The sequence below is a fragment of the Ixodes scapularis genome, unplaced genomic scaffold, assembly GCF_016920785.2.
Source record: "Ixodes scapularis isolate PalLabHiFi unplaced genomic scaffold, ASM1692078v2 PGA_scaffold0__279_contigs__length_252992795, whole genome shotgun sequence".
NCBI classification, from domain to species: domain Eukaryota; kingdom Metazoa; phylum Arthropoda; class Arachnida; order Ixodida; family Ixodidae; genus Ixodes; species Ixodes scapularis.
In genome coordinates, this window is record NW_024609835.1 from 150,875,479 (window position 1) to 150,885,959 (window position 10,481).

The window sequence follows — 10,481 nt, forward strand, 5'->3', positions numbered from 1 at the left end:
CAACATGAAAACATCTTTATTATTTTTCAGAACAAATATATTTATAATAAACCACTTGTTTCCGTCTATATGATCTAAGTATCGTCATCGGAGAAGGATCAACTAATTAGCACAGTTATTTATATTCTAACTTAAATACATTCTACGTGATCAGCCTTATATTGAGTATGTCAAAGGAAAAAATATGTTGGGCATTAGTTTGAGCTCGGCGTTCTTGAGGATGAGTTATATAAGCGAGATATTATAATACTCGAAAATGTGCATTGATGTCAACCGGAGTTTAGCTAAATTACTAAAATTAAGTGATCACTTCTTAACTCGTGTCCACGTCTGGATGCAAACCTTCAGAAGGCAGATAGTTTACAGCGAAACACCATTCCCATGTTCTGTTAATTAAGTTTTATAGCGAATTATATATGTTATTCAACGCCAGGAAAACTTTATATCAGTGTATTGGAAACTGAAAGCAGAGAGAAAACGACTCAAAGAGAAAAGTAATATCTTGTTTTGGTCTCGGAAATTCAATCACGTCTTCAAAAGGCGAAGCAGGTCCTCTTATAAAGTAACCCAAGTAAAGAGGAGTTCTCGTCGGAATGAATATATTGGTTTAATCGCTTTATTGAGGTCGCATGTTGCATCACCTATGGCGTGTAGTCGTAATCTCAAGATAATCTTCAATTTAATTTAAGATAAGCCCGTTAAGGTGATGGGTTTACGATATACTTTTCGATTCTGTCTTAGCCTTCCACGATTTTATTTGCAACTCTGGGTCATAATTTGTTTATTGCTGAGCGTGCACCTACTTACTATGTCGCTGATTGGGCACCTTAAACGTTACTCAATGCGATCGCATATAAGACATTTACATAAGGGGGTGTTCTACTAAATTATTAATGGATAACCACTATAAACCTTTTATGCAGGTCATGCCTTGATTCGATTAGGGCACTAGAAGAAGACTTCATCGGCTTTTTATCGTCCACGTGAACGGCGTATTCGAAGGGTATGCATTTACTCCGCAAACCCCAAATGTAACGTAAAAAAAAAAAAAAGCTTCATTTTAGTTTTTAATGGGAGGTTGATTACATCGTTTAAGGGAGGACCTAAGATTAAGATATAACCATTCAATTATTCTGGACTCTCCTCGTGGGTTGCAACAGGAGCTAAGCCCGCCAATCTTTGTTACTTTCTCTCCTGAACCAGAAGTGAGAAGTACACGCGGTACGATGTAATATATTCTGTGGCGTTTAATCAGAAAAACAAACCAAGCAAATTAGACGTTTGTTGTTTACACAGCGAGAGTTAAATCTGCCAGAACATGGCGATATTGTTACCCACTCTATATGAGAAATTTAGACAGTGCAGTACGACTGCTAGCCTGGGGCATTCAACGTGCACCACACGGTAGTGATACACGACCGCACGCCGGTATGGTGATCACCCATATTGAAACAGGCAGGATTGGGGATTGAACCCAGGATCCCTGGGTCCTGCAGCAAGAGCTTTCGTTCGACGTGCTCCGAGCTCGTGTAATAAGCATCTTATGCAACCTTGTGCGCAGCAAGGACGAGGACAGAGGGGAGGACAGGACACAACGAGGCGCAGTCTCGACTGATTTTTATTGGGTGGTGGTGGTATCTTGTTTCGTCTTACGTCCCGTAGGTAAGCCTAGCAATTTGCGCTGGCGTTGGCAGGCGACGAGCCTTAAAAAGGCTATCTGTAGATCACCTGCCTGGAGCTGTTTGTCTCCAGGTCTGTTCATCTTGCTCTTGTCTAGAGTCGCGCCGCGAGTCCCATATTGCAAAGAAACTGTAGGAGCACCTTAAAAACCTTCCGGCATCCTCGTTTTGCTCCTTGCGAAAACAGCAGCACTTCCGTCTTCCGTTTGCTTCCGATAACCAGTTTGCCATGCATTATTTCGCGGCTTCTGTCAAAAGCGGGACACCCTGCAATGACTTGCTGCACTGTTCCCACGAATGGGCAGTTGTGGCACTCCGAGCTGCGCCGTCTTCCCACCTTCTGCAGGTAGTTGTTTGTAAAGGCCGTTCTCGTACGCAGGCGACGCAGCAGGGTATTTTCCGTCAGTGCCAGTCCTGTAAGCGCCCCTTTTGGTAGCGCCAGTTCATCTTCCTCTTCTAGAAAGTGCTATAGTATACACTGTGCTGCTTGTCCCGGATCCAATGGCGTTGAAATGGTTGGAGCCTCCCCATGAGCCACCGTTGCGAGATTGTCAGCCTTTTCATTTCCTGTTATTCCTACGTGACCTGCAATCTATTGCAACCACGTCTCAGTTCCATGCTTTTCCAGGTCCCCAAGTGCTGTCCTTGCTGCTGTAGTGGCTGGATCTCCTTGTGCTATGTTCATTATCCTCTGCAGCGCCCCTTTGGAGTCTGTAATGAGTACCATTTGCTTGGCGGCAAGTTCACGGCGATACGTAATGCTCTGTCAATTGCAACCATCTCCGTTGTAGTGGACGACGCTGGTGCCGAGAGCCTTTCGTTCCACTCTAGCCCGATAATCGGAATGTACACGGCTACAGCACTTGATGTTCTTGCCCTGTTGAATCTGCCGTCTGAGTACACGTGCAGCTTATCTGAGTGGTCTTATTCCAAGATATTCTCAACCATGGCCCTAACCTGGTGTATCTTCCCGTCCTTTTTGACCTCAGGTACTTGATATTTGTGTCGCAGTCCACTCTGACGATGTCCCATGGTGTTACGCTTGCATGCCTTGTCAGCTGGGGTAGTGGCAACGTTAACTTTGTAAATTCTTCTGTCGCGCTGTTCCACGAGGTCTTTTTTCGATTCTGAATCAGTTCTAGAAACCACCTCCCTGAGGTTGTGGTTGCTAGCCTCGCCAACTGGAGGAGTCGTCTTCTGCCGGCCTGTTTTATGAGAGGCATCGCCACCGCCTCGCTGAGGACCGCTTCGTTTCCCGCGATTCCTGGGACTCTCAGTACCGTCCGCAGTACCCTCTTGTGCATAGCTTCCAGCTTTTGGACGTCCGACTGCGATGGTGTCATGTAGGGCAGCCTGTATAGCGCTCTTGATGTCACCAGGGCTGTGTTCACCATGAGGATGGTTTTCTCCGAGCTTCCCCGGACGTTTCAGTCAGCCTGCGGATTGCGTTTGCTGCGGGCCGACAGGCCTGAAGCATCCCTCTTGTGGCTTGAGCCCATTGCAGCCGGTTCTGAATAATGATTCCCGGGAACCGTTGCTTTGGGACTCGCTTGATGCGCCTTCCCGCCAGCATTACGTCATCTAGGCGAAATCTCCTTCCATTTCCACGTACTGCCATCGACACCGTTTTTTCCGTGGATACAAGGAGACCGGACTCCACAAGATAGTCGTCCACCGCGTCGATTGCTTCTTGGATGCTGCGGGTGATATGGTTTGTGTAGATTCCCGCTGTCCACAGGCACAGGCCGTCTGCATAAAACGATAGCTGCACCGTCAGTGTTGTTGTGGGAATCGCCTCTGGGAGCCGAGCCATTACAATGTTGAACAAACGGGGCTAAGTACACTCCTTTGTGTTAGTCCTTTATGTAGGGTCCTTGGGGTAGATGTGGTGTCGCCGGCCCTTACTTGGATGACTCGGCCCGAGAGAAAGCTGTCCAAGAAACCTTGAATCCTGCCTGTGAGTCCAATTTCTCTAAGCCTCTTCAGAACGACCGATCTCTGGACACATTCGTACGCTTTTTCCACATTCAAAAACGTCACCATCGTGTTCCGCCTACTGTTCTTTTTCTCTTCGAGGTCGCTGGTTAGGTCGAAGATGCTGTCCTGTGCTGTTAGTCCCTTCCTGAATCCCATCATACACGTTGGGAGGACGTGATGCTCTTCCAGATGCCAGCTCAGTCTCGCCTGGATCAGTCTTTCAAAGAGCTTGCCTACATATGACGTAAGTGCTACTGGCCGATATGACGTAGTCTTTCTTGGGGTTTTTCCTGCCTTTAGATTCGGTACGATGTTCGCGGTCTTCCAAGTTTCCGGAACCTCCCCCTGTTCCCAGATACTGTTGAACCATGTCACAAAAACCAGCCTGGTCCCGCCGGGTCACGCGAATTCTAAAGGGCGCCCCGTCGGCTGCCTGCGGGGCCATGTGGTCGCCGCGGGTGGTGTGACACTCCCTGGTTGGCGCTAGTTAGCATCTCGCCGGTCCCGACTGGGACCCTTACTTGACTTGTTTATGGCCTCTTCGACTCTCGTTCGGGGGACGCTTTGCCCGATGCTTGGGCACGGTACCACTTCGTGGAATGCGGAAATGAGTCTGCCAGATGCCCCAGTTGAGCGTTTTTGGTATTGACTTTGGAGCTGGGGGAACGAGTGTCTTCGCCGCTGTGACGGTCTTTTTTTTTGTGTGTGTGTGTGAGTGTATTGCGATTGTAGGGGAGCGGATGTGTTTTGTTTACTTTATGAGGAAAGAGCGCCGTTTGGTTGAAACTGGGAAACGGCGCGGCAGTCGACTTGGGAGTTTCGAGGGCGCAACCCGCTTTCCCTGTCGGCTCCGGGCGTAGCCTCGGGCACCGCGGTAAAACGGAAGACCCGTCTGGACACTGAACGTCAGCTGCTTCTGTGCTCCAACCCCTGTGCGGCCTTCCTCCCATACAAAAATGGTCTGTGGTCGGCTATAGAAAATCCTTTGTATGGCCGGCTATAGAAAATTGGCCCAATTAGATATAGCCGCTTCTATAACTCTCTATAGCTTTCCCTATGGTCTCCCCTATGGTTGTCTATAGCTTTTTTAATGGAAATTTGGCTATAAAATTTGTATGGTTTAATCTATGGGTCTCTTTAGAAAGTGTGATATAGCCGCCTAGGGCTTTTTTTTGGTTCCTTTGGCCGTCTATAGCTTCTTGTAAGGTCTTCTATAGAGATCTCTATGGCTTACTTGATGGATCTTTTTAGACAAAGTGCTATAGCTGCCTATGGCTTTTCCTATGGTTTATTTAGCCGCATACTGCTCTTTGTATGGTCCGCTATAGCTAATTCTAGAGCTCGTCCTATGGTTGTCTATACCCATCGTGCTACAGCTGCCTATAGCATTTCCTATGGTTCCTTTAGCCGCCTATAGCATCTTGCATGGTGTGCTATAGAGATCTCTATGGCTTATTCTATGGATCTTTTTAGACACCGTGTTATAGCTGCCCATGGCTTTTCTATGATTTATTTAGCTGCCTATTGCTATCTGTATGGTTTGCTATGGCTTCTTCTATATCTCGTCTTATGAGTCTCTTTACCATCGTGCCATAGCTGCCTGTAGTTTTTCTTTTTACCGCAATCGTATGAAGTGTGAAACCAATTGTTTGTTGTCACTGGACATCTTTAAAAAATACCTTGTGAGACGGGCCGAACTTCATAGCCCCACTTAAAACAAAGAGCTAACATTTCAAAAAAAAAAAAATGCACTCACCCAGGTGTTTGCAAAAGCACAGGTAAACAGACACAAGGCATTGTTTTCAAATCTCCAAGAAGTTTATTACACACAGCCCATTCTGTAGACAAGCACACACTAAGCAATCTTTACTATGTGAAGAGGTACTACTGAGCTGTTATACAACTGAGCATAATGCAAAGCAAACTACGACCAAAGGCAATTCCTGTGTAGTGTCTAGTCCTCCGGCAGCCTGCCGAATTCCCCCCCCCCCCTCCCCCCGAAATTCTAATGCCAGTCGCCACTCATTGGCGCTGAAATCAGTCTATTAAAAGACGTTTCATCGAGATCGTTTCATCAGCACGTGATGTCTATAAACAACTCAAAATATATTTTTTTTTTGTAATGATTTGCCAAGTGGCGTGAACGGGTGGGCTCAGTCACGGCCGGACTGGAAGCGCGCGCTGTCTTTCTCTTCTTACGGCCTTTGCAATCGCCCGGGAGTCAATGGCATTTTTTCTCCGTATGAAGTTCACTTGCTTGCCGCCAGGGGCGCAACCACCTCACCCCACTTCACCGAGTTGAAGCAGTCTTTGGACAACTGCGGTCCATGTGAGGAGGATATGACATGCTTGATGCATGAGCTGTCACAGCAGCCCTAGATCACATTGTCAAAGAAAAGGTCCCTTCTAAGCAAATACAGATTCTGAGCAGTTCAGCGGCTGTGCCCGACTCGGTTACCACTGACCTGAAAAAAACAGAAAGAGCCTTGCACTCCATCTCCATCCGTGACATACTCTGGTCTGGCGTACGTCGGTGGCTATCAGGTGAAACTCATTAGTGAGTTTGGGTGCAACGCCTGTGTTATGCTGTGGACTACTAGTAACAGAGGTGATCCTCTGTTCGTCTTACAGCAAGGTCAGGATAAAAGCGGACTTCATTATCCAAATCCTAGGTTCCTCGCACTTCTGGACAACATTTTCTTAAGGCTATTAAGCACCTTCCGCGTACAAATGTGCACGAAGTTCCGCAACTACTCATTGCACCCTATCTTGAAGACGCGCCGATCCTAAGTTGCACAGAGGACATTGACAACAGTCACTCAAAGCGCTTGGCTGGTTTAATTTGCAACAAGTTCCTCAGAATACTTCTGATTAAGCATGCAAAGACGGTCACGGACAAAAACGAAAAATCAGCTGGACATGTGCACAAGCCGTCGAGGAAGCACTTTAGGCTGTAATATGCACTGTGCGAAAATTGTAGACTACTACACCCCCGTCTAGAATAGCTGACCGACTTCATGTGGGGCTTATGAAATGAAGATGCAGACCACGGCAATAGATAGATTGGGCCTGCTTACATTTTACGAGAGTGTACGAATTATTTATCGTTTAAATTTCCTCCACGTAGAAGGGGTCCGTCTCCTGCTGTTCTTGAGTTGCAGAAGTCCTGGAGGTAAAGTCGGGTATAGTTTTCCGCAATTGCATTCGCTGTCTCTACTTACTACTTTTTACTCCCGAATCTCTCGGAAATGTGAGTCAAATATTCACCGTTTTGGGCTCATCAGAAGCGCATTAGATGGTGGCTGAGGGTTTCAATGTAAGGATCAGGTGTCAAAGGCTATAAAAATCTCAGCCGCAAGTTACGACAGCGCTGAGAGACGCGCTCTGTGCAAACGGCAAAGGGTAGCCCAGGAAGGAGGTTACAGCGCCCCCCGCGAATTGCGGCGGGAGGTGGCGATTGCCACAATTGCAAAGGCCGTAAGAAAAGAAAGAGAGCGCGCGCTTCCAGTCCGGCCGTGGCTGAGTCGGTGAGTACGCGCCTCAGGAATACAGGCACGACGAAATGTCCCTGCAGCGTGCAATTCGCGTAACGAGTGCCGACTAAACGTGTGTCCAGGAAACGTGTATCCACGAAAAGGTGTCCATAAAACGTATTTTCACAAAACGCAGGGAGAATAAGAATGTCAGTATTCTAACTACAATTTTCACATGATTTCAGAGAGCTAATGGCAGGCGACTGCGGTAGAATTAGGGGGAAATTATTCTCCCAGCTGTCAGAAGATAGGCACTGCCAGGAGATAGACACTACAGAACGGTCAATTGTCGCCGAGTAGGTTGCAGCGCACTTATGTTCAAAATACCGGACTTGAAAGATGTAATCCGAAATATACGTCGACACAGGCACTGCAGACCAACCACTCAAACGCAAAACCGAGAAGGAAGGGATCCGTGAAGATTCACCACGATGTACCACAAGCTGTCATTTGCCGAACCGAACACTGAACGCATCACAAGAATGTCTTGAGCTTCTTTGAAGAAATCGCTTGTTGCCGACATACGGGTAGGACTTTTCGATCGAGATACCATTTACCATAGAAGCGAAATCCACAGCAGCCCCGCGGGCCGCACGACACGCGAAACTAGGTCCGCAAGCACAATCATTCCAGGATTGGCAGCGGCTAATGCGTCATCCGTCAAACCACGTGATCACGCTCCTTCCGTTACTTGCGCACAGAGAGCGGAGTGAAGCGATAAAAAGTCTACGGTTGACTGGTCCGCCAAGTCTGCACCTTCTACAATGCTTTCGGCTTAGGGAGAGAGAGAAAACAAAGGACCTGAAAAGCAGAGCCTCTTCAAGGCCAGAACGGGGGTGCGATCACAAAGACTAATCTTCAGGGGCATACCAACAATGAACACAGCGAGAGAATGTGTCACTTATATCCTGTTGACAGTTCGAGCCAAGGTTGATAGTGCAGTGGATGCTATGTGTGTGGCCTTGGGCTTGTGCCGTGTTCAGCGTTATCACCAGCTTCGAGACACTTGTCACGGGACCCTAACCTGAGACATGATTGGCCTCAAACACGCATAGCGTCTACTCTGCTGTTACTACCGAGTGAACAGGACAGCTCCACGAAGGCCCCAGCTTTTAGACTTCTTTCTAAAGCTGCACTTCCCAGAAGTGACCCAAAACGAGGCAGGTTTAGAGATATCATATTTTACGCCGTGTAACCCACATTATTTATTTAAAAGGAATAATTAATGATGAATACTTTTTTTTGCGCAGGATATCTACAAATAAATAAATAAATAAACATACATATTTTACCAAGCACTTTTGAATTAATGTGTACACTGTTAGGTTCGCATTTTTAAACTTTAATTTTAGGAATCTTTGCATCGTTGTGGCATTTCTGATTCCGTGGTTTACGAAATTCGTGCCGTAATACGTTTTTCATCCGTGAGTTCAGTCTATATCACTGCCATCAATAACAATATCTGAGCACCATGATGACACATGGTGGGGATGTGTGCTCCAAGAAGCTCCAATGACTTTAATGTCTCGAAATTTAAAGAAAAAGAAGAAAAATTAGCTACAGCGCTTTTTTGACTTCGGAGAACAGAGATATAATAGGACGCACCTAGAGTAGCGCGTGCCTAAAGATATTAATTTTTTTTCGGCTGTTATTTGTGTATATTTCGCCGTTCTCTACATGAGCGTTGAGAGACATGGCACCGCTGCTTACGCCCCTTCCGGGGTAAGCTTTTTTGTTGTCACGACACTCTATCGCGCTATAGACGCGTCGAATTAACGCTCATGAAGTCTCCAGAGAACTGTCAATTGTTTAGTCAGAGCAACGACGCAGCAATCGCGAAGTGAGAGACGACTGCGCATCAATCTGGCTGTCCGTCTTCACTCTGATAAAATGTGAGCGTGGGACTCTCGAGCAGCGGTAGCTTGCTGATGATGCAGGACGCTGCTTTGTCGTTGAGAATCTTTGTCCTGCGAACGCCGGCGAAAACGTTCCAGTGCTCGGCGTACCTTAGACAGCAGTGTTGCGGAGTTGCCACTCCGGAGTCGGAATGATTCCGGAATCATTCCGCATTTTCACGACCCCGGAATAGAATGGGAATGGAATGGGAATGGAATTAGGTGCCTTTTGCTCGGAATGGAATGGGAATGGAATGGGCACGAAATGCTCTCCGCAGTCAATCAACTCGACTATCTCCTCCATCGTAACCGTCGTGTCTACATCTCCGATGACTCCCGCCCTTGTGTGCTTTACCCGAAGGATAAAAGCACGTACTAGGATTCCGGAAATCTTATTCGTAGTTAACAGGTCCAACACTGTTGCTTTCGTTCTCGTTTCAATTGCAATTATGTTCTTCTTTAAGTTGACTCGAATTTCTTTTATAAGCTTCGGCGCCATCGTCTCCAGTTCATCTGACAGGAGTTGCCAGTTGAGCTTCCTTAGGTTCATCTCCGCTTGGGTCGGGACGAACGGTACCGTTCGTGAAGATTTGGAAAGGGGCAGTTTACCATGACTGTGTTTTGAGCTGCGCTTCGTCTTTTTCTTTATCCTGTCGACCGTTTCGATGTCGTCATCGTTTTCTTCCGCGTGGCCCATGCTTGCGTCCCCATTGCCAGCCTCGTCCTCAGACAGGTTGCTGTAGCTCCCACTGAGCTGCCGCTTGGCCGGGATGGCCGATGCGCCCTCCATCGCCATTACCTCCGTAGACCCCCACTGGTCGTGTTTTCTGTCCGCCGCCCCCCACGATGGCGTTACAGCTAGCCTTCGACTCTTTGCGTTGTGACCGTTTTGTGAGAGCCCAACGCAGCACCACCGACACGGCCACCCGCTCACTGGTCCACCCCTTCACCACCGCCCCCACCGCCTTTGAAACCAAAACAGCCGTCCGTTACGCCGAGCACGACTTATCACGACCGATGCAACCACCTGTCTTATTCGGACAACCCACCGTCCCAAAATTTTTATTGAATACATGTTCCGGTATTTGTAGTTTGACCCATCGTCACGATACAAAACACGACAACAAACAAAACGACTAAAACAAAGAAACAACCATCACAGAGCATGATTGAGAAGAAACACTATCTCGTTCTCAGGAAAACCAGTTCCCTCTCCGATAACGCAATCGAAGGCATAGCAACATATGCGTCTCCTAAATAATCTGTGTGTTCGGCTTCTACAATTTCGCGTGTTAACCTCAAACACATTCTTGTTGCGGTTGCGAAAGGCCTTCTAAGAAAGCACTGTCTCGAGGAAAAGAGTGAGAGGCAGCTGGCAAGACAAAAAGGAAAAGTTG